The sequence below is a fragment of the Podarcis gaigeae genome, assembly GCF_964106915.1.
Source record: "Podarcis gaigeae genome assembly, chromosome: 12".
Classification (NCBI taxonomy): domain Eukaryota; kingdom Metazoa; phylum Chordata; class Lepidosauria; order Squamata; family Lacertidae; genus Podarcis; species Podarcis gaigeae.
The window spans coordinates 44,673,803-44,698,305 of NC_139688.1; the positions used below are offsets into that span (position 1 = coordinate 44,673,803).

The following is a 24,503-nucleotide window of genomic DNA, read 5'->3' on the forward strand; positions in this document are numbered from 1 at the left end:
GTGGCTTTGTCATTGCTCTCCTGTACTATTTCGGACATGTGGCTTATGTACTGATGTATGTGTGCTTATCTTGTGCACTTATGGACATTCATTTTATTTATGACATCTTAGAATTTTTATAACCGTTTAAGAGTGCCAGCTTTGATTTTTGTTCTCAAGTGTAGTGTTTCAATATTTTTGATCCTGGAAGTCCCCGCGTAAAAAGCACTTAACCCTATTGACTTCTTGCTGGTTAGGAGAGACCATGTGTGGATCCAATGCAATACGTTCTGGTACAGTGGTACCTCGGGTTAAGTACTTAGTTCGTTCCAGAGGTCCGTTCTTAACCTGAAACTGTTCTTAACCTGAAGCACCACTTTAGCTAATGGGGCCTCCTGCTGCTGCCACACCGCCAGAGCACGATTTCTGTTCTCATCCTGAAGCAAAGTTCTTAACCCGAGGTAATATTTCTGGGTTAGCGGAGTCTGTAACCTGAAGCGTCTGTAACCTGAAGCGTATGTAACCCGAGGTACCACTGTATAGTGTCCCATGAAAGGACAGTCCCACATATATTTGTGCATTTTCAAGGCACTGAGCCCTTTCTAAAATTCAGGAGATATCCTTTAGTCATATGCCAGAGAAGAAAGATGAAGTGAACAGCATCTGAACTGAACTCACAAACCAGAAATAAGAAGCTCATAGCCCAGTCCAGGTCACGTAGTCAGAGCAGAAACCTGATATAAGCTTGGTGATTTTTCTCAGTGGTAATAGCACCACATTTTTTAGGTTTATGGGTGCAATTTAGGGTTGTTATTCAAGAAGAGATTAGTACAAAAACACAGGTTGGTATCAGTCTCTCCAAATAAGGCATTTTACACACAAGCTTACCAAGTTAAGAAATTTAACATCCTTTGAAGGATTGCTAGAAAGAAAAGCTGATAAGAGAGAATAGTTCTCACAGTTAATAATCACAGAGATAAAAGGGACTCATCTAAAAGTCTATGGCCTAGGGATTTAGGTGAGGCTAGCCTGAATAAGATTGGGATGGGGGATTCAATGTGTTCTCACTTTGTTCTTCTTTGAGGCGGGCTCATTAGATGAGATGGGGGATAAATTGAATTTATTTTGCATTTAAAGGCAAACCTACCTAATTCATACTTTTTCCCAAACAAGCTGTGAACTGAAACTCGGCCATCCTTCAGAATTCACACTCTGCTGAATTTTGCAATGTAGCTCTCCAGCTGAGTAAAGTGGGCACAAATGAAGAAGAGTTTGAATTTGATATCCCGCTTATCACTACCCAAAGGAGTCTCAAAGCGGCTAACATTCTCCTTTCCCTTCCTCCCCCACAACAAACACTCTGTGAGGTGAGTGGGGCTGAGAGACTTCAGAGAAGTGTGACTGGCCCAAGGTCACCCAGCAGCTGCATGTGGAGGAGCGGAGACGCAAACCCGCTTCCCCAGATTACAAATCTACCGCTCTTAACCACTACACCACATTGGCTCTCAGATAACTGGGGTTAAGTGTGCATAAGCATGTATTAGTGAAAACAACATGCAGAAATGCATTTGATTTTGGGGAGACTGCTTTTTTATTTTTAAACGTTGCTAAATCTTAAGCATTTGCAAAAGTTGCTGAGACACAACATTGGAAACGTTGACCTTGGCAATGGCACCGACTTCTGATGGAATGCCTAATCATGGTTTTAGAAACAGCACAAAAGAACTAGCTAACATACACAGCCCATAAAAGGAATAGAAAGGACGTGCTCATAAAACTATTTCAGAAGTCAACTTATTATACAGTACGACTGAACAGCTATATATTTGTCTAATATAATTGTAGATCTTGTTATAGGTGGGGGAAGGTGCCAGTACTCACCATGAAGATGTTACAGTAAGTGCTGAACTTTTAATATATCCATTAAAAAGGTGCCAGTACTGCATACTGTTGAGTACCCCTGGAAAATAGGCAATGGATACTGCTGCACGCCACCCTCAATCTCTGCTGAGACTCCAAGGGGTTCCAAGTACAGTCGTACCTTGGATCCCAAACGCCTTGGTACTCAGATGTTTTGGCTCCCAAACGCCGCAAATCCGGAAGTGAGTGTTCCGGTTTGCAAATGTTCTTTGGAACCCGAACGTCCGACAGGGCTTCCGATTGGCTGCAGGAGCTTCCTGCAGCCAATCAGATGCCGTGCTTTGGTTTCCGGACGTTTTGGAAGTCAAACAGACTTCCGGAACAGATTCCATTTGACTTCCGAGGTACGACTGTACTCACGCAGGGTTGTGTTTCCATTGGAAAATCAAGGCAAGGCAGAGTCTGCAGTGTCTGAGAAATAGGGTTTATTTACACCCGAAGCCTTCAGTGGAAGGGGTGGAGAATAGTACAAGTGTCTCTTGTTCCTCTTCTCATAGCTTCAGCATGCTTGAATCCAAAGCAACAGCCAGTCACTGCCCCTGGTCTCTCAGTGCAGCCTGTCCCAGCCAGTGTGCATGGAGTTCTCCCTTGGCTCCCCTTTCCAAACCACTTAACACCACCATTTTCCCTCTTTTTTTATAGATATTTATTAAGGTTTCAAAAATTATATTAAAAACAAAACATAACAACAATACAAACAAACACAAACAAAAAACAAGTATAATTTCATTCCCTTATTTTCTTGTACCTTACTTCCCCGACTTCCTCATACCTCCCCTTTCTGTATTCCAATTTCTAGTTATTAATTCAGCAAATCCTCACCCTTATTTTTCATCTAGTTTTTAACCTTTCTTTTCTATTTACTTAAACCATTACAGCTGGAAACCACATAATTTCTAAACCAACGTCATTCTAGCAAAAACAAAAAAAAATTCTTTCCAGTAGCACCTTAAAGACCAACTAAGTCAGTTCTTGGTATGAGCTTTCGTGTGCATGCACACTTCTTCAGATACACTGAAACAGAAGTTTCCAGACCCTTCTATATAGTGAGAAGGTGGGGAGGGGTATTACTCAGAAGGGTGGTGGGAATGGGTGATAGGCAGATAGCTGTGATGAGCCTGTTGACGAATGTCATTCTAGCATTCATTAATTTTGCAATGTTTTCTAAGATAGTCCTTAAATTTCTTCCAATCTTCTTCCGCTGTCTCTAACACCACCATTTTTCCTTCAGCCTATGTCACCGCCCACTGCCCACCTGGAACTCCCCCTCCCAGCTTACATAATCAAACGCTGAAATCTTCAAGATGGCCTCCACCGTCCCTCCGTAGAAGGAAGGACTCACAGCACAGGGTCACTATTTGTGCCCATCACCCATTATCTTCCTTGGTACTACGTGAAGGTTCTTCTCCCCAAGTTCAATACCTTGCTACGCAAATACAGAAGTCACAATACACAAAGTGCAACAGACTGAACGATAATAATTACTACTGAGAATCGTTCAAGTACAATTACTTATGTACCTGTTATACACATTGTCGATCTAATATCAGCTGAGGAAGTCCTTCGGGGTGAAACAGGGGAGATATGCGGAAACCTTGTTCTGCTCAGGTTAGCAGCCTGCACCAGCCAGCTTGTGCCAGCAATCTACATCACCTGTGTTATTCTCGATACCTTGGGGACTTTTCTATTCTTACCTACGGATTGTGTTATACAGGAACTTACAAGAAGAAGCAGTAAGATAAGAAAAGAAGAAATGTATTAACATTGGAATTAGCCCCAATGGTTATACACCGTACATATGAACTGTATATTTTGCACATACTGGACTAGACCTTTACGATAGGAAACAGCAGAAAAATTTTCACAGTTATTATCATTCAGCCCGTTGCCCTTTGTGTATTGTGGTTCTTCTCCCCAGGCAAACCCTGGCTGAGAAACTGACTCGGTGTATCTTTTTTCACTACTAAGCTTTCTCATACCTCGGTGAAGACTTCAAGCATTTGTAGTAATCTCCTACATTTACTAACTCTAGAAATTATTGGGGATGGAGATCGAATCTGGTTCCCAGGACTTTGGGGGGAATCTTCCCCCTGCCAACCCATAACGCTGTATTTTAAAAAAGAAATGTGCTACTTATGTTAGCTGACCATGGAACAACCAAAATGATCAAGTCTGGAAAGCAAGCCTAATGAGCAGGGGTCTGCAAACTTTTTCAGCAGGGGGCTGGTCCACTGTCCCTCAGACCTTGTGGGGGGCCGGACTATATTTTGAAATAAAAAAATGAATGAATTCCTATGCCCCTCAAATAACCCAGAGATGCATTTTTAATAAAAGGACACATTCTACTCATGTAAAAACACGCTGATTCACAGACTGTCCGTGGGCTGGATTTAGAATGCGATCGGGCCGGATCTGGCCCCCGGGCCTTAGTTTGCCTACCCATGCTTATGAGGAACGGTTGAAAGAGGAGACTAAGAGGAGATATGATAACCATCTTCAAATACCTGAGGGGCTGTCGCATGGAAGATGGAACAAGCTTGCTTTCTCCTGCTCTGGAGCATAGGGTTCGAACCAATGAATCCAAGTTACAGTGGTACCTCAGGTTACATACGCTTCAGGTTACATACGCTTCAGGTTACAGACTCCGCTAACCCAGAAATAGTACCTCGGGTTAAGAACTTTGCTTCAGGATGAGAACAGAAATTGTGCTCCAGTGGCACGGCGGCAGCAGGAGGCCCCATTAGCTAAAGCAGTACTTCAGGTTAAGAACTGTTTCAGGTTAAGAACGGACCTCCGGAACAAATTAAGTACTTAACCCGAGGTAAAGGTAAAGGGACCCCTGACCATTAAGTCCAGTCGTGACCAACTCTGGGGTTGTGGCACACATCTCGCTTTATTGGCCGAGGGAGCTGGCGTACAGTTTCTGGGTCATAAGGCCAGCATGACTAAGCCGCTTCTGGCAAACCAGAGCAGCGCACGGAAACGCCGTTTACCTTCCCGCCGGGAAGCACTTTGACGTGCTTTCAAACTGCTAGGACCTAATGGTCAGGGTCCTATATTGACACTGTAAACATTTCCTTGAAAGGAAACCATCCATTAACTTAATGAATCCTGTATGCACACCTGACATTAGCATATTTCAGGCAGAAAGTTCTTTAGGAGAGAAAGAAGCTGTTTGATCTCTCTGTGAAAGTATTCTCAACTAGCAGGCGTTTACAGTCTACTGAGAGCCACAGGACGTTTTTGTGTAAGCAGTCATATTAATTTTAAATGTAAAATATTCTGCAATTCACTCCTCAGGGTCAAAACAGTTTTCACCATATGAAGCTGGTTTTGGAAAATGCGAACCAATCAGAATTCATGTTTTTTATCTTTCTGGAATTTTGCAGAAATGTCCCTTTTTGCATCACCCCTCCCCATCTAAGACACCTTGGGCCAGATCATACAAAAGCCTCTGCGGATCATAGGTAGCTGCTGAGCAAGACCAGGAACCCAGAGCTGCAGAGCACACATCAGGAGTAGACATACTTGAACACAGATAAGGTTGGGTGAAGTCCCAGCCTGAACAGGAAGTCTTTGTAGTACTTCCTGGTCAGGGAAGCCAATGGCCAGCCAGGATGGATGGAGCCATTCCACACCTCTTGACTAGAGCAGGGTTTCCCCTGGGGTCAATAGGAATGTGTAGGTAGGGAGTAGGAAAAGATCTAGGGGGTCAAAAGGGGTCTGGAGTAGAAAAGAAAAACTTTGCATTTCCAGCTTTGTACCTGGTCACAGCTGGATCCAGCCATGTACCATATTTTTTGCTCTATAAGACTCACTTTTTCCCTCCTAAAAAGTAAGGGGAAATGTGTGTGCGTCTTATGGAGCGAATGCAGGCTGCACAGCTATCCCAGAAGCCAGAACAGCAAGAGGGATTGCTGCTTTCACTGCGCAGCGATCCCTCTTGCTGTTCTGGCTTCTGAGATTCAGAATATTTTTTTTCTTGTTTTCCTCCTCCAAAAACTAGTTGCGTCTTGTGGTCTGGTGCGTCTTATAGAGTGAAAAATACAGTAAGTGATCTTCTGAGCAAACAGAGAAACCTGCTGAATATCAAAGAGCACAGCAACTTAAGACTCAAAACTCACCAACCCAGTGATCATCATCTCCACCAGGCTCATCCATCTCATTACAGATGATAAAATGTATTGCTTTACTTCCTTTTTTCTTTTTCTTTTACATTGTATGGTTCCAATCATAGTGATCGATGATTAATAAATGTTAATAATATATTGATTTTCCTTGACATAATGTCATTCATTCATTATTTATTTTATTGTTTCTTTATTTTAAAAAAATGTACTTCCTTTCCTCCAAAGATCACAGGGCAGTTTGCAGCATAAAAACACAAAATACATAAGAATATTAATAGAAGCCATCTTATATATAATAGGTAAGGTTTTTGGTGTTTTAAAAAATGCTCCCAGATTTTATTATACCATTGGTGTATATCCAGTTAACTGAAAGTATGTCCATTTGGCAGCAATGATGAGCCCAGCAGCAGTCAATGAAGCAGCGGTCATTTCCAATATTTTTTTACCTCTAATGATGTCTCCTTACTACCGCAAAAGCAGCTGATTGGGAATCTTTGGAATTTATACATAGGGCTGCCTCTGAAGACAGTCTGCAAACGTCAGCTGGTGCAGACTTCGCCAGCCGGGTTGCTCAGGAGAGGTAATTTCTCTCCAAAGAAGGAGTGGCAGCAACAGGGAATGGGGAAAAGGTGAGTTTACAATCACCAGCATCCGCAAGCATGCAAAAAGCACAGGATCTTATTTGAACAAAAGCAGCAAGCACTACTATCCGCAGCAATTTTTGCATCAATCTCCGCCGCCCCCCCCCCCCCAATGTGTTCATTGTGCTTCTGAAAGGAATGGAACTGGTACTTGGACTCAGCGCCATTGATCGGTAGGGAGATATATACTTCAAAAGAAGCAGGTGGGTGATCTAAGCATTGAGTGACAAAATCATTGATTCAGTGGAACTCAAGTATACTTCTCATACTGCAAAATTCAATGGTGAGAAGTCTTTTTCCCCCCTCCTTCAGTATGTTTGCTGAAACTGTATGAGTTTCTGGAAGGGGGTAGGGACTGCATCCCCAATGCCTGAATAGGAACACACTGTGGCGAGGAAGAGGTTTTTAGCATCTCTTTTACTCCTTCCACAACACGCACACACCTTTTCTCCCTTTTCTGAAGAGATAGGCATGCCTGGAGATGGATTTTAAGGCAGGAGGGACGCTACGTGCTAGGAGAATGTGTCAGGTTGGCAAAGCTGACAGCATTTGCTTTCATGCTCAACTTCAAATAGCTCTTCATACTGGGCATGGGGATCAGAGTTGCGGCTGGCTCTGGGATGATTTTCTCTTCCTCCTGGCATGGGACACGGTTCGCTTGATCGATCTCGGCATGTTCTACTGAACATCTTCCTTCTGCCAGGACAGCTTCCTGCTCAGTGCACCTCAGCAAGTTTTCCACAAAGCCACTTCTGCAAAACATCCCAGGGAGAGGAAGCTTTTCATCCAAGAGAGCAAAGAAAGGGGGTCTGCAGTTAATTAGAGGCTTCCTAGTTTGATTGCCAGTGCACAAAAGAAGGAACTATATAAGGGGCTGTGGGCACACGAAAATGGTTTGCAAATATGAACAGCTGAAAGTGGTCAATTTGTTGGCTCCCTGTAGCTCAGTTACTCCTGCTGCCCTGCTTGTAGCTAACAAGAATAATACAAACATAGTAGCAGGGTCTAAACAAACAACAAGAATGTACAGTGAAACCTTGGTTGTTGAACGCTTTGGAAGCTGAACAATTCGGAACCCGGACGCTGACAACCTAGAAGTGAATACAATGGTACATTGGGTTACATACGCTTCAGGTTACATACGCTTCAGCTTACATACGCTTCAGCTTACAGACTCCACTAACCCAGAAATAGTACCTCAGGTTAAGAACTTTGCTTCAGGATGAGAACAGAAATCGTGCTCCGGCAGCACGGCAGCAGCAGGAGGCCCCATTAGCTAAAGTGGTGCTTCAGGTTAAGAACAGTTTCAGGTTAGGAACGGACCTCCAGAACAAATTACGTACTGTACTTTTGTTTTCGAACGCGCCTCGGAAGTCAAATGGCTTCCGTGGCACATTTCTCCATTTTTTAAACGGAATTTGCCGGCCGGTAATTGTTGTCGAACATTTCGGAATTCGAACAGTCTTCGACAACCAAGGTTCCACTGTAATAGTATTGTTGTTGCTTGTTGTTGGCATCTGTCTTGAGAGACAATGAAGTGCGCCTCCGGGGGTGAAGTCAATCCGCTGCATTAGCAACACCAAAGTGACCTCCCTGGGGGGCCAGCCTGGGCAGTGTGTATGGAGGTCCTGGGCTGCGCAGACAAGACCCCCTTCTCATTCTCAGCCTCACTGAGGTGGTCCAAAGGAAAACAGAGCAATATGTTTTGCATCAGCCTGGCTGCAGGATTTGTGTAGGGTTTACTCCTTAGGTTTTTTTTCTCCCAAAGATACCCCGTAATGCAGTGGAGGTTATTGTATAAATAAATTAAAAAATACAGTGGTGCCTCGCAAGACGAAATTAATCCGTTCCGCGAGTCTCTTCGTTTTGCGGTTTTTTCGTCTTGCGAAGCACGGCTATTAGCGGCTTAGTGGCTATTAACGGTTTAGCAGATAAGCGGCTTTAAGAAAAAGGAAACAAACTCGCAAAAACTCGCAAGACGTTTTGTCTTGCAAAGCAAGCCCATAGGGAAATTTGTCTTGCGAAACGACTCAAAAAATGGAAAACTCTTTCGTCTTGCGCGTTTTTCGTCTTGCGAGGCATTCGTCTCGCGAGGTACCACTGTAATGAACCAGTCATCAAATATTTCTACGCTGTACAAAAATTAAAAACTCAAGGCAGGCTCTACCCACTAGCATCCAATCTGCTAGGGACATTTGAAAATACTTCCCTTGCATTAAAATGGTGTTAGGAAAAGCCGAAGGGCATGCAAGTTCACTGCAAAACTCAATGGAGTGGTCTTTCTCACCAAGTTAAAGCACAGAACAAATATAAATCACAATGCAAGTGTGGCACCTTAACAAATAACTTGTGAATCTGGCTATACAATGAGGTGGTGATGTTTTGAAAAGAAAAGCACAGAGTTGTGTATTCCACTACGCTATTATCCTAGATGTACAGAGGCAGAATTCTGTTCCACATAAAATTGAGTGAAAGGAAAGGTCAGGCCATAGTGAATTCATTTCGCTTGCTCTGACACTCTCTAAGTACATTTCCGAGTCTTACTCCTGACATAGCTCGAGGGCTTGAGTGCAAGCCTTTTCTCAACCAAGTTATGAAAACTCCTTACCATAGGCAGACAAATGTCATGGCCAAAAATAACAAGGGAAGCAACAATGAAACCTCAAAGCATCTGCACTTAGGATTCCATTCAGAAAATGCTTAGCTCAAGAGCTCACTAGGATACTTGCGTCTCTAATGGGAGTGGGGAATCTTTCCTAGTCTAGCAGCCATATTCCCTTGGGGACAACCAAGTCAGTGGTGGGGAGAGCTGGGGCCAAAGCAGTCAAGGTCAGAGGCAAAAGTGGCCAGAGAAATAATGCGAATTTTACCACCTATAGAGCTCCTTGGGGGGCAAGTGGGGATATAATTGCAATAAATAAACAAAGCTCTAAATCAGGGCAGCTCAACTTTTCATACCAAGTAGGCCGCAAGAGTACTTCTACACGGAACCCGAGGCCGCCACTCTCTTGTTGTGCATAGGGGGAGGTAGCAAGGCCAAAATTTGACACACACACACAGCCCTTGTGTTGTCTTCCCAAAGCTGGATTAGCGAGGTGCCGGGCTTTGGGAAGGAGGCATGAGGCTCTGGCAGGGTTCTAGAGCCTTACCACCTCTTTTCCAAAGCTGGGAAAGTGCTAACAAGGCAGGGCCCTGTCAAAGCCCTAGCTCTCTAGCGGCAGCTAGACTGGTGACTGGGAGTGGCCGCCAAGACCATATAAGACCGGTCCTGGAAGACCTACATTGGCTCCCAGTACGTTTCCGAGCAAAATTCAAAGTGTTGGTGCTGACCTTTAAAGTCCTAAACGGCCTCAGCCCAGTATACCTGAAGGAGTGTCTCCACTCTGATTGCTCTGCCTGGACACTGAGGTCCACCTCTGAGGGCCTTCTGGTTGTTCCCTCCCTGCAAGAAGTAAGGTTACAGGGAACCAGGCAGAGGGCCTTCTTAGTAGTGGCGCCCGCTCTGTGGAATGCCCTTGCCTCAGATGTCAAGGAAATAAACAACTGTATGGCTTTTAGAAGACATCTGAAGGCAGCCCTGCTTAGGGAAGTTTTTAATGTTTGATGTTTTATCGTGTTTTTAATATTCTGTTGGGAGCGGCTCAGAATGGCTGGGGAAACTCAGCCAGATGGGCGGGACATAAATAAATAATAATAAGTTATTATTATTATTTTCCCAAAGCCCAGTGCCTTTAGGAAGGCAGTGCAAGGGCTGGGGGGGTCAAACGTTGCTGAGGGCCACCAAAAATGGCCTTGATGGCTGCATGCAGCTCTTGGGCTGTGCATTGGACAACCCTGTTCTAAATAATGAATTTGTCCTTCACCTCAGGCAGCAAAATGAGTTGGGCTGGCTCTGTCTCCCAAAGGCTGCAAAGCTGTGAGATGCTTGTTTACATCCGTCCAACGGTTCTTAGACTGAGGCGGCAGAGCGGGGCTGGAGTTCGCAACCTGACAAAATGGAAGGTCATGGGAATTCTTCCTTCACCCCCTAGGCCATCCTGTGGGGAGTGAAGGGGAAGCATCTCTGCTTTCGGTGTGAAAGCCAGTATTTACTAGTAAATTGTATTTCTTTGCCGCCTTGTGCAAGGTAGATGCAGATTTGGTTTGGGAATGACATTCCCTGCTCTAAACGGAATGAGAAATGACAGATAAGCATTATGAAATATTTTTACACGGCTGCACAAGAGAGTCAATCACCCCTGAAGTATGAACTCACCGGCTGGAAGTTATTAATTTTTGCGACGCGATTCAGTTCTTGTGCACAGGGACTAATGCAATTTTAGCGAATGCGTGTGTGCGGTGTTAGATTAGAAAATGCAAATAAAACATTAAACTTCAAATATTAGTCAACTGCTGAACTTTATTCTCAGGCATATTTTGGTCACCCCTCTGATACATTTATTGCAAATTAAAATTATACTTCTTTTCTAAGCACATAAGCTTCAGGTTTGCGTTCTGCTGAACCACTGCACGCCAGGGATCCTTCTCGCAATCTTGACACATTCATTAACATTGCAGAGTTGGTTAGCAGAGTGTCAAAGGGCAGACAGAAAATCCCAAGATGGGGATATGATTCCAAATTATTAGTAACTATAATACACTGAAAATAATATTGGATACAATATAACCTCTTGTCCCTCAAGGCTAGAAACATTTAGGCTACAAACCTCATAATGGAAAGAGATGAAGAAAGCTTGACAAGGTAATTTTTCAGGCATGAAGGATTCTTTGCTGACATTAACGACACAGGATCTGAATTTTTCTGCCTGAATTACTTAATGCACTAAAGATACTCTATTAGTGGGATAGTAAACTTTGTTGAGCCAATATGCCAAAGATTTATCAACCCGAGGCAAATCAAAATGGCTTGATTCTATCAAATTTATGGGCATCTTTCTTTCTTTCTTTCTTTCTTTCTTTCTTTCTTTCTTTCTTTCTTTCTACAGCAACGCATGAAGTGATCACTCACAGGCTCACTTTCATATTTTTTTTAATTGCTTTTTATTAAATTTTTCACAAACAAAAATAAAACAAAATAAAACAATCTTCTACATTCATCATTTTATGTCATCTTATTTACACTGCATATATTCACCCCCAGACTTCCTTCCTTCCCGCTTTGGTTTTCTTAATATATGTCTTCTCTTGTAGATTCTTATTCACCTTTTATACACATCACAGGATTTATATTAACCCTGCTGTAGTCTTTAAATTTCTACAGTTAGATCTTATATATGCCACAAATTTACCCACTCTTCTTCAAACTTTGTCCCTTTTTGGTCTCGAATTCTGTAGGTCATTTTAGCTAATTCTGTATACTCAAAAAATTTAGCCTGACATTCCATTATCCTGTAATTTCCATTTTTGAGCTACCAGTATTCTAGCTGCTGCAGTAGCATATTGGAATAGTTTATGGTCCTCCTTCTTAACTTCCTCCCCTATGATCCCAAATAGAAAGGCTTCCGGTTTTTTCGGGAATGTGTAATTAAGAAGTTTCTTCAGTTCATTATATATTAAACTCGCAGGCTCACTTTCGAAGTTTCGGTGGAGCAGAATCGTGATTCGCACCGGCAGCTTTCCTTTTCTTGCTGCGAAAAATAATCTCCCCACTGCCACTTTGGCAAGCCTTCTAGGGAAAGGTGATCAAACACAGGGCCGGCCTGCCCGTGAGGCGAGCTGAGGTGGTTGGCACAGGAAGCAGATACAGCTTCCACCATGCCCACCCAGTGTCACCCATGCCCACTTGGCTTGCCAAATACAAGGTGGTTCTTTCAAAATGAGATTCAGCGGCAATACAAAGCATGAGTTTTGCAAGATATACATACCAAGCATGCACCTCAATCTGCCACTCAGAAGCCCTCAAGAAGTGGTGAAGTGACTCCCCAGGTAGCCTTAGTTTGCACAGCCCTGCAGCTATCAGTCCGTGCACGAGCTTCTAAAATACTATGCCCAACACCATCTGATTTATAGATAGCTAGCATGTTGGCCTGTGTGGCTTGCCAGACTAGCTACGTGCAAATTATTAATTAGCCTACCTCTCCCAGTACCTCACGTTCTCCAAACCAAAGAAAGTACAGTGGTACCTCGAGTTACATATGCTTCAGGTTACAGACTCCGCTAACCCAGAAATAGTATCTCAGGTCAAGAACTTTGCTTCAGGATGAGAACAGAAATCACGTGGCGGCAGCAGGAGGCCCCATTAGCTAAAGTGGTACCTCAGGTTAAGAACAGTTTCAGGTTAGGAACGGACCTCCAGAACAAATTAAGTTCTTAACCCGAGGTACCACTGTACCCAGCAATATCACTTCCTTCCAACAGGTTAGGACTAGGACATTAAAGGATGTTCTCAGCCGTCAAAGAGCTTCACAAATGATAGGGAAAAGGAAGGAACAGGGGGCAGGAAGAGGGCAGCCAAGTCAGATAACTAACTCCTCGAAATACAAATATCTTCCGGATAGATTGCCCATACACCACCTGATTGTTTCCTCTACCTGATTGTTTGTCACCACTTCCTCTCTGCCTGGCTATAGTGGTGGGCAGTTGTGGAGGAGGCGGGTACATTAGTGGGCATGCAGCAGAGGAAGTGGCTGGGAGTGGAAGAGGCAGCCATGGCAGTGTGTGAGCGTGGAGGGCGCCATTTTCTGTTCTGCCTGAAGTGGAACATTGGAACGGTCTCCCTTGGGAGGTTGTGGGTTCTCCTTCCTTGGAGGTTTTTAAGCAGAGGTTGGATGGCCGTCTGTCATGGATGCTTTAATTAAGATTCTGGCATTGTAGGGGGTTGAAAATACAGTCGTACCTCGGGTTACATACACTTCAGGTTACATACGCTTTAGGTTACAGACTCCGCTAACCCAGAAATAGTACTTCAGGTTAAGAACTTTGCTTCAGGAAGAGAACAGAAATCGTGCTCCAGCGGCGCGGCGGCCGCAGGAGGCCCCATTAGCTAAAGTGGTGCTTCAGGTTAAGAACAGTTTCAGGTTAAGAACAGACCTCCGGTACTTAACCCGAGGTACCACTGTAAGGCCTCAATCCAGCCAAAGTTAAGTGCTTTTAACTCCCACTGCTTCTTTGTTGGAAGAGTTAACCTCAAGTCTCTCTCATTTAAATCAGTGCTTGACTTTGGCTGAATTGTGCTATTGGTTTATTGGTAAATTAATTCCCAGACAATTACATAAGCTTTCTGGAATCCATAACTTCACAGTGGTGTATTACAAAAATTATAAGAGTAATTGGGGGGGGGGGAAATCACACACAAATCAAAAACTTCATGATCCACAAATCTATAATGGGTTGTACACAGAACAAAAGGGATCCCGCCAGGCATATCTAAAACATCAAGAATGGGTCAAAAGAAATGTTCCAAAATTCCACAGGCCCAGTGCATCCTATCAAACCTTGCTCTCAAATGAATAGCTGATCCATTCATCATGTTATATCTGCTAGCGAAAGATGTATATTTCACTAGCCGAAGGATGCAGTCAATGACCCCATCAGTATTTTTCAATTTTAACTACTTGGGTCTGAAAAATACGCCAGGCTTCAGATATGGAACTTGATCAATCACATTCTGAAGTCTAATATGTTTAATGTGCCAACACGATTCGAATGGAATACAGACCACTGCAAACCCTGCCTAAAGGAACAGTTCTGCAGGCAATGTTTCAGAAACCTATCCTCTACCAGTTCAATCCAGCAATTGCCTGTTAATTGGCTAGTGGATCAGATTTGTGAGGTTTTAATAGGGATGTCATTTTAGCCCCAGCTACTACTTACTTACTTTATCAAACCTTTATTAGGCATTATGGAAATAAAACCTTAAAAGAGAAAATAACATATAAAAGCCTTGAAATATATATAAAAAGGCAGCAGTTTGCTAAATGCATATATATATATACATATAGAGTCAGTGGTTTTCCTTGTTATCCTGCTCCTTGGAGGACTGCTACCAAAAACTCGGCTACCCCCGCCGTTACCCTTTGGTCGACGTCGGATAGGTAGAAACCCACACATTCACCTTGCTGCGGTTCCATACCACCCAAAAGAGGGGACAGCACGCGTTGACGGAGCGTACTGTACAATGGGCAATGAAGGAGAATATGCTCTACAGTGTCCGGGCTACTATTTTGGTCCCATTCCTGACAGATTTGAAGGCCTGACCGCTAAACAATTAGCAACGTTCTTTGTTATTCTAGTCTGCAGCAAGCAGGTAACTCCTACTTTCTGACAGGCTTCAGATGTTTCAAAAGAATTATTATGTGCTCCGCAATCCTAATTAATTCCCCACCCCCAATGTCTAAAAAATCTCTTCCTGAACTTTCGCTGAGCTGGTAACCAGTGTAATACTGAAGTGTAAAAAAGGACTACAACCTCATCTGAACACCTTCATTACCACTTTGAAAAAAGTCACAGATGAATCACTTATTAGAAGCACCACCTCCAAGAAAGGGGAATCAGGTTTTGGTTGGGGTTTTTTTTGCAACAGGGATGTTCAAATATCCTGCTATACCTGTAGAACAAGAAATACAATGGATCAGGTATAGTGAACAAACAGCAGTATCGCAAGAACAAATGACAGGCTAAATGTTCGCATGTTCTTTCTTTTTCTTACACCAAGCTTTTTCCAATAGTATAATTTGTTCAGTTAATCAAGAAATCTAAATATTGCAGGACAATAAGTAAATCAAATTATATTTGGAATACCGTGTCCAGTTCCAGATGTCATGTTTTAAGATGAACATTTACTAATTGTGCCCAGTTTGGTGAGTTAGGCTTGCCATATTTTAGTCAAAACTGCGCACGATAAGAGAAATTTGTACTAAGATGCTGGTAAATTTTCATGAGATCTTTTTTTTAAAGAAAAATTGCAAAGTGCTGCAGAAATATTGTGAACAGAGCAACATCATGGGACAGGTGTTTCCAGCTTCCCCACCTGTTGCCTTGGAAGCTTTGTAAGAAGTTTCTGCAAAAGATGGACAGGGAACAATGACATGGGAGGGGCGTTTCTAGGTCCAAGGTGAAACTGTCACGCTCCCTTTTTATTTCTGCTGCTAGATTCTGTTGATGTTATACTTATAGTACTGAAGTGTCGTTGTTTGCACATTGTTGCACTTGCTACTGTGTTGTTGTTTTATTCTGTTATTATGAAATCAGTTTTGCACTGTTTGATTTTGAAATGTATACCTGTTTTTTCTTGGCTATAAGCTGGGAGAATTGAAATGGACTGATCCTTCTATTCCTAGGTAAGAGTTGTTCATTTGTGGAAAACTGTGGGCTCCCTTTCCCTGAGGGTATTTTGCTTAATGCAGGAAAGGCAAAGGCCAAACAGAAATCTAGCAGGGATTCACTGTGGCTGTAGAGCCTGCATGAAGGAAAAAGGTGGATTCGATTCCCTCTGAGGTCCCTTCCACCTCTTTAATTCTGCATCGTTCTTTCTCTGGCTCAGGTTTGCAGCCTACACTTACAAACCCTGCAAATTTCATTTCATTTAGGATATGAAAACAGGAATGCTCCAAAGTCGAGATGGTTGTTTACTCTCTTCTGTTTAACTTCTGGCACAAAATAAATCATTTGCTAGAAACAAGGTTGCCTCGGATGAACATTCACAATTTATTTTGACTAGCTGAAGAATCTGGTTTCCCAGCACTGATGATAGGATCCAGTCATATGGAATGATATATCGCATTAGTCTGAGTAGACCCACTTCAACCGACTGACTCAAGTTACAAGACCGTGAATTTAACACGTCTGCTCTAACTTAGTTTGATATCCCCTATTGTTTCTCCCAGATCTGTTTTAATGGAAACTAGCAGTTAGCAGCTCAATTTCATCTCAGAAACACGCACATATATTCTTTATCAGCTGTAAAATCAGTGCCATGGTATGCAGATATAAAGTTTCAGCATGAACTGAAAAATTGCATATTAAGGTTTCGTTTAAAGAGGGTGTTAGGCTTCACTGAGATTCCAGCATTGATTCCAGATGGACAATATCACAAATGTGCCTCTTAATCTGCATTATTGCATCTGTGGGAAGACAGTGAAAAACATTCAACACTAAACCGTCTCCATTAAATATTCTACACTGTTATTTATATAAGTATTTAGCATGAATTGTTACAGCACCTTCTACATGATGGAAACCACTCCAACCAACATAAATCAAAGATTTCCCTGGCCAACAGGGGCAACGCTACTCTATGTCCTTGTCTACATCCTGTGTTGGTTTTCACATGTACAATGAGCAGCGCATGTTTTTGGAGTACAGGTAGATTCCACATATAGCAGGGGAAATCAGCAACCAGCTGATAGACCAAGTTTCAGGATAAAAGAGCATGGAATTCATTGCAAAATATAAAGATTGATTCTTTACACAGACTGCATTAGATTTGAATCAGCAACACTGCGGTTAAATCTGACGAGGTGGTAGAGGTAGGAGGGGTCTAATGCCATATATGGAGACGATGGTAGGCGTCAGATAAGCATGCAAGGAGCCAAATTGGGTTAAAGAGGAAGGTTGGAATGGAAATAGGGAATGGAAACATGTTGCTACAAAGCGGGCACTGGCACATGTGCAACAGTCAGCGAGGGAGAGGGCAACTGAAATGAGAACGGCATATTCCAAGTCAGGAGGGTGGAGAGAAGCTCTCATTGACAGGGTTGCAGCAGATCAGGAGATCGTTCTCAGCATGTGCTCACTGGTGTTATCGCAACTTCTTGCGGGTCAGACACCCCTGGCTCTTTTGGACCACAATATATTGATTATCTAGGGACGCGGGTGGCGCTGTGGGTTAAACCACAGAGCCTAGGACTTGCCGATCACAAGGTCGGCGGTTTGAATCCCCATGACGGGGTGAGCTCCTGTTGCTCGGTCTCTGCTCCTGCCAACCTAGCAGTTCGAAAGCACGCTAGTGCAAGTAGATAAATAGGTACTGCTGTGGCGGGAAGGTAAACGGCGTTTCCGTGCACTGCTCTGGTTCGCCAGAAGCGGCTTAGTCATGCCGGCCACATGACCCGGAAGCTGTCTGCGGACAAACGCCGGCTCCCTCGGCCAATAAAGTGAGATGAGTGCCGTAATAATAATAATAATAATAATTTATTATTTATACCCTGCCCATCTGGCTGAGTTTCCCCAGCGACTCTGGGCAGCTCCCAATCAATTGTTAAAAACAGTATTATATAGTAAAAACTTCCCTGAACAGGAAACCCCAGAGTCGGCCACGACTGGACCTAATGGTCAGGGGTCCCTTTACCTTTACTATATTGATTATCTAGAAGGAGTTGGAGAAAGGGGGATGATAGGAGGCAGAGAGTGGGTTGAGCCCTGAATTGCACAGAAACACCATTCAAATGGAGATGCACGCACTACGCACTTCTCTGCGAGTCCCAACTAATCCAAGTAAAATGAACAAAGACAGAAGGGAGGAATACACGGAAAAGTACGGCACTTTTGCCTTGTAAGAGTATTTGTGGCCCAGTGCTAGTTGATGTTGGGCTACTGGTGCTCTGTGGGGCTGTATTGGGAGGATTATTTTTATTTATTTTTTTCTGGTATTTTGTTGTATGTTTTGTTATGGCCAGTAGCCCAAACAAATAAATTCTACTGATGTATGATATGTAAAAAAAATATATTCTTTAGATCTTAAAGATTGGTTTAATAGAAGTACGCGCACTCTCTCTCTCTCTCATTAATGCATTATGGTTATAATAATGCTGATACATGCAGGATATTAATTTTTCTTTTTATCATACATTAGATTAACTGAAACAGTTAGCAGCTTTAAAGATCTTAAAAGTAGTAACATGGTGCTTTTGCAAAACCAAAACAGATGTGAAAAACTTGCATCTTTCCTGAACATGTATACATCATTATTCCTATCCAGGACAAAAATTGCTGGCATTTGTATGCCACCCCATAAATTTTTCTGGGAGGATTATAATAAAAAAGCAATTTTTAAAAATATATGTACAAAATAAAACACGAAAGCATGAATCAAAAACTACATAGATACAAACAAAAAAAACCTCACCATACCCCCAGGGACGCGGGTGGCGCTGTGGGTAAAAGCCTCAGCGCCTAGGGCTTGCCGATCGAAAGGTCGGCGGTTCGAATCCCCGCGGCGGGGTGCGCTCCTGTTGCTCAGTCCCAGCGCCTGCCAACCTAGCAGTTCGAAAGCACCCTTGGGTGCAAGTAGATAAATAGGGACCGCTTTCTAGCGGGAAGGTAAACGGCGTTTCCGTGTGCAGCTCTGGCTCGCCAGAGCAGCAATGTCACGCTGGCCATGTGACCCGGAAGTGTCTCCGGACAGCGCTGGCCCCTGGCCTCTTGAGTGAGATGGGCGCACAACCCCAGAGTCTGGCAAGACTGGCCCGTACGGGCAGGGGTACCTTTACCTTTACTACCCCCAGAATTAAAAAACAGATTTATAAAATAAACAATAAAATAGTAATCTTATTAGATAAAATATATTTTTTAATATATCTTAAGGAAAGGTGCACATTCTTTAGGTTTGTTCGCTACTGTTGTTGTTGTTGTTAGCAAAAGCACAGAAATAAGATTTATATGCCTTCTATTCTGGATGCTCCACCTCTGACCAACTGACATGTCAGTTTCTTTTAAGACTATGGATTACAATGCTTAAAGAACACATATAAAGGCAGAGAAGTGAACATCTATTTTGGTACTGGAGATTCTTCCATATGGCTTCTGCATGTGCCAGTGATACTTCAGATACCCAGAACTGCACCACTGTTGCCGCTTCCATCTACCAATAATTATGTTACAACAAAAAGGACAGGGCCAAGGCTTTCTCTGCTGCAAGGGGAAAGTGTTTGCTTAAGGTCACCACTGGGAGTTTCCCTTGAAAGCAAACAGCAGACTTGGAGATGCAATTTTGTTGGGACCATAGCCAGGAGAGAAAGTGTTAAGCTTCTCGCCACCACAACCACCCTCATGGTGCTGACATTATCTCACACTTTCCTGCAGCTACCTATTTACATAACACAAAATGTGCATGTTAATTTCATTCACACATTTGTTTATTTAAAAATCGTAAGCCCACCATTCATCTCCCAAAGGGAGCCCAGGGAGCCTCTTGAGAATAGAATTGCATACAAACAATTTTAAATAGCACCATAATTAGAGTGGTTCTTACTGGGATCGTTGAACTGAAAGAACCTGCTAGACTTTTACTGAATACAACCCTCTTCTTCTGTGGTCCTGGGTCCCAGTTATTTAAAAGCTGACCCTTTGTCAGGCTTCAGGCACCGAGGCTCTGGAACCAGAAGGGGCCCTGGCTACCAACCCAATTGGACTTGCAGTAGCTGCCTGGTCCAAAATCATCAGGGGTTACAAGCCAAGGCAACAAAGGAGGATCAAGAAGTCAAGTGTGTAATCAAAACCGAGCTGGGATCAAGATTGAAGGCAGCATTCAGAGAAAGGGAGATGGCACTTAAACAAGAGACAAGTTAGACTAGTAAGGTAAAAGGTAAGGTAAAGGACCCCTGGACGGTTAAGTCCAGTCAAAGGCGACTTTGGGGTGTGGAGCTCATCTCGCTTTCAGGCCGAGGAGGCGGGCGTTTGTCCTCAGACACCGTGACGGAAGCCAGAGTACACGGAAAAGTCATTTACCTTCCCGCCGCGGTGGTACCTATTTATCTACTTTGCACTGGTGTGCTTTCGAACTGCTAGGCTGGAAGGAATTGGGACAGAGCAACGGGAGCTCACCCCATCACGGGTATTCGAACCACCGACCTTCTGATCGGCAAGCCCAAGAGGCTCAGTGGTTTAGACCACGGTGCCCCCCACGTCTAGTACCACAACCTAGTCACAAGTTCTAACTAATATGGTACCCTGTACAGGTTGTGGATTGCAATTCCTATCAGATTCAACTAGTACGGCCAGTGATAAGAGATGACAGGAACTGCAATCCAGCAACAGCTGGAAGGCAACATATTGGCTACCCCTGACCTGGATAATGTCCTCAAAGGCACAGTCCTCAAGTCAACCAGGCTTGGTGGAAAAACAGTATATGGATGATGCAAGATATAAATGACTAGTGGGGAGTCGGGGTTGAGGAACCTCTTTCCACTCCAACACTTTGTATTTTTCTCCTCAGCTTCCAATCAAGAAGATGCAAACACATTGCAACATGGAGGGTCTGAGAGTTAGAGAAGAAGACATTCAGTACGTTTCTGTATGAAGATGAAGCTTTCACCTGCCAGTGACATACTGTAATTCTGGCAAACACAACCTAGTAAAAATATAGGCCGATCTGTAACATTCTGATTGGTTAGCAAAACTGCCTACATTCAAGTGTGAGTCCCTGAATGATGACATCCCGGGTGATGAAACGTATAGATGCAAATTAGCTGTCAGATACGGCCTATAGAAGTCTTAAGTCTTTTTTTATTGGGGGGGAGGAGAGGCAGGTGAAAACAGACCCAGACATTGCTGCATCTAAGGTTTCCACATCTCTTGCAAGGAAGGAAGAGAAGAGACCCTGGTAACTGCTATAAAAAAAATCCAAGGCTGGTTTAAAAGAAAATGTGTGAAAATTCAGGATGGACCTTGATAAATGCTGCATATGCTTCTAAGAGATAGCACAGGGTGGCAATAGGTCTGCGAGAAAGCTACTGCAGCACAGGTTTTCTCTAAACCTGTAACAAGAGAAGAACAATATATTTATTTGAAGAGGTAAGCTGAAAGGCAGCACTTATATACAAGTGCTGTCATAGCCAGTTTCTCAGCACTTAAGAGTGCATAACATCACCATCCCTCGTTGAACTTTGGTTCTTTCTTTATAAAATTGCAATATGCCGCTTCTTCTTTGTCCCCCTCAGAAGCAACTCTCTGGTCCATGCCTTGAACATAAGATGTTTCTGGATCAGGCCAATGGAGCATCTGCTCCAGACTCCTCTTCTCACAAGGGTCAGCCGGGGGCCTAGGGGAGCTTGCAAACGGACCTTGAGCACAACAGCGCTCTCCGCGGCTGCGGTTCCCGGCAACTGACATTGAGAGGTTGACAGTGCAGGTTGAGCATAGCCATCGTGGCTAGCAGTCTCCTCCTCCATGAATTTGTCCAATCCAAAATTATCCAAGTTGGTGGCCATTCTGTGGGAGCAAATTCCATGGATGAACTCTGCGCTGCGTGAAGAAGTACTTTATTTTGATTGTTCTGAAGCCTCCAACATTTCAGCTTCATTGGATGGCTACAAGTTCAACTGTTACGAGAAAGGCGGGAAAGCCTTTCTCTATCCACGTTCTCCACGCCATATATATATTTCTACACTCGCCATATATATATTTCCCATGGACTGCAAGAAGATCAAACCTATCCATTCCTAAGGAAATTAGGCCTGAGTGCTCGCTGGAAAGACAGATCGTGAAACTGAGGCTCCAATACTTTGGCCACCTCATGAGAAGAGAAGACTCCCTGGAAAAGACCCTGATGTTGGGAAAGATGGAGGGCACAAGGAGAAAGGGATGACAGAGGACGAGATGGTTGGACAGTGTTCTCAAAGCTACCAGCATGAGTTTAACCAAACTGCGGGAGGCAGTGGCGTGCTCTGGTCCATGGGGTCACGAAGAGTCGGACACAACTAAAAAACAACACTCCTATCATGTTGCCTCTTCCCCATCCTTTATCCAAACCCCAAAGGCACAAACACAGGAACTTTTCCTCCTAGGGGAGTTGTTCCCTGGTCAGCTTTTTGCCTCATCTCCTCTCTGGCCTTCCATCATCTCACTTCTGTCCAGCATGTTCAGGGAAGTTGTTAATGTGTGACATTCTAATGTATTTTTAATCTTTGTTGGAAGCCGCCCAGAGTGGCTGGGGAAACCCAGCCAGATGGGCGGGGTACAAATAATAAATTATTATTATTTTGACATTATTCACCTTTTCCATCACCCTGATCACATGACACCTCTCCATAAATCCATACACTAGCTTCCTGTATGTTCCTGGGTACTTCACAACCTTCACACCTTTACCTCCACATCTCTCCGTTATTATACCACAAAACGTAGGTGCCTGAGCTTCATCCAGTGTGGTGTAGTGGTTCAGAGCAGTGGACTTGTAATCTGGTGAACCGGGTTCGATTCCCTGCTCCTCCACATGCAGCTGCTGGTTGACCTTGGGCCAGTCACACTTCTCTGAAGTCTCTCAGCCCCACTCACCTCACAGAGTGTTTGTTGTGGGGAAGGAAGGGAATGGAGATTGTTAGCCGCTTTGAGACTCCATAGGGTAGTGATAAAGTGGGATATCAAATCCAAACTCTTCATCCAACTCCACCACCCTCAGCCTTCTGCTGCACTTTTATTTCCTCAAATGAGACTGCCCTTTATCCCCCGTTGCCCCTTATGCCCGGAAGTGCCTTCCAGAATGGCCCTACGAGGTCATCTCGCTTATGTCTTCCAGAGCTCTCCTCAAAACATTTTCCATAAAGTTATAGGCACAACCCTTTAGTCCCAATACACTACTACGGTAACTTAACTAACTTGTGTGTAACTGAACTTTGTTGTTTACACCTGCCTCTGTTTCTCTCCCTTATCTCCGTTAGACACAAAGGAGATATTTCAGAAATGTCTGGTTCAAGGGTGAGGAACCTTTCCCAGTTTGAGGGCTACATTCCCTAGTGCGCAACCTTCCCCAGTGCCACATACCAGCAGCAGTTAGCGCCAGAGGCAAAAGCAGGTGGAACAATGGATGTGAATTCTACCTTTCTACAGTGGGCGGCCACACTCAAATCACAACATACACATATCTGTATACTCAATGCGAGGAAGCAAGAGGCTTCAAAACTGTAAGCTCAGACCCTCCAAGCGTCCCTATTTTCCAGGGAAAGTCCCGGATTCACAGAAGCCGTCCCGGTTTCTGATTGTCCCACTTTTCCTCAAGATGTCCCTATTTTCATTGGACGGTATGGAATTATGCGACCCCCAAGCCAAGGAGATAAGTAACCATAGGACCTTTAGAAGACATCTGAAAGCAGCCCTGTATATGTTTAATGTTTAATGATTTTTAAAATATATTTTGGAAGCAACCCGGTCAGATGGGCTGGGTATAAATATTATGATTATTATTGAACAGGATGTCCCTATTTTCATCGCAGAAATGTTGGAGGGTATGTGAGCTGCTCTGAAGGACTAATAAAGCAGCACAGGAGCTTCAGCAGAGTAAATAAAGTAAAAGTCTGAGCAATACGCACATACATCAGGGTGGCAAAGGGAGCACTAAAACATGTAGAAAGGGAAAGGGACACTCATTGCCACTTTTGCCCCTCGAGAGCCAAGCAGTGGCTGCAAAGCCGATCCTCTGAAGAGTGTGGCCACATGATCAGCAGCAAATGCAGGAACTAATCCGCATGGCCTGCTCCATCTGGAATGAGGCTCCGTTTAATTTGCCTTTGTCCAGCTCATCACTACTTACAGGAAAGCATCCAGAGAGTTTCCACAGGGATAGTCAGCTTTACGCAAGAAGAGCCTGACAAGCCACAGCAGCTGCAAACTACAACCCCCAGGATGCAACGCTCCCAGCAAAGCTTCCCAAGTCAGAAGTCGCCCCCCACTGCAGACCCTGCAGCGAAAGCGGCGCTCGCCTGAGAGGCCGACGCTCCCGTGCGCCTCACGTGACGCGCAACCAAACCCGACCTCCTCTTAGCCTGCGAATGGTCGGGACCCTTGGCCAATCGCACCCTTCCACTTAGCACAGGCATTTCGCCATTGGTGGAGGTGGTTAGGGCCTCCGCCTCTCTCCATTCCGCGCCCTGCGGCTCTGGGCTCCGATTGGCCGCCGGCC

The 24,503-nt window shown here is 44.0% G+C and overlaps 2 long non-coding RNA genes across 2 annotated transcripts; both read right to left on the reverse strand.

Annotated features, from left to right (window-relative positions):
• Positions 1-6,974: 6,974 nt before the first annotated feature.
• On the reverse strand, positions 6,975-12,734 carry LOC310828524. Its single transcript, XR_014557000.1, has 2 exons — positions 12,535-12,734; positions 6,975-7,422 (listed from the first exon to the last, which is right to left on the reverse strand). It is a non-coding gene; the product is annotated as an uncharacterized lncRNA (long non-coding RNA).
• Positions 12,735-16,291: 3,557 nt separating this feature from the next.
• On the reverse strand, positions 16,292-24,480 carry LOC310828514. The gene is made up of 2 exons (XR_014556990.1): positions 24,135-24,480; positions 16,292-16,731 (listed from the first exon to the last, which is right to left on the reverse strand). It is a non-coding gene; the product is annotated as an uncharacterized lncRNA (long non-coding RNA).
• Positions 24,481-24,503: the final 23 nt, after the last annotated feature.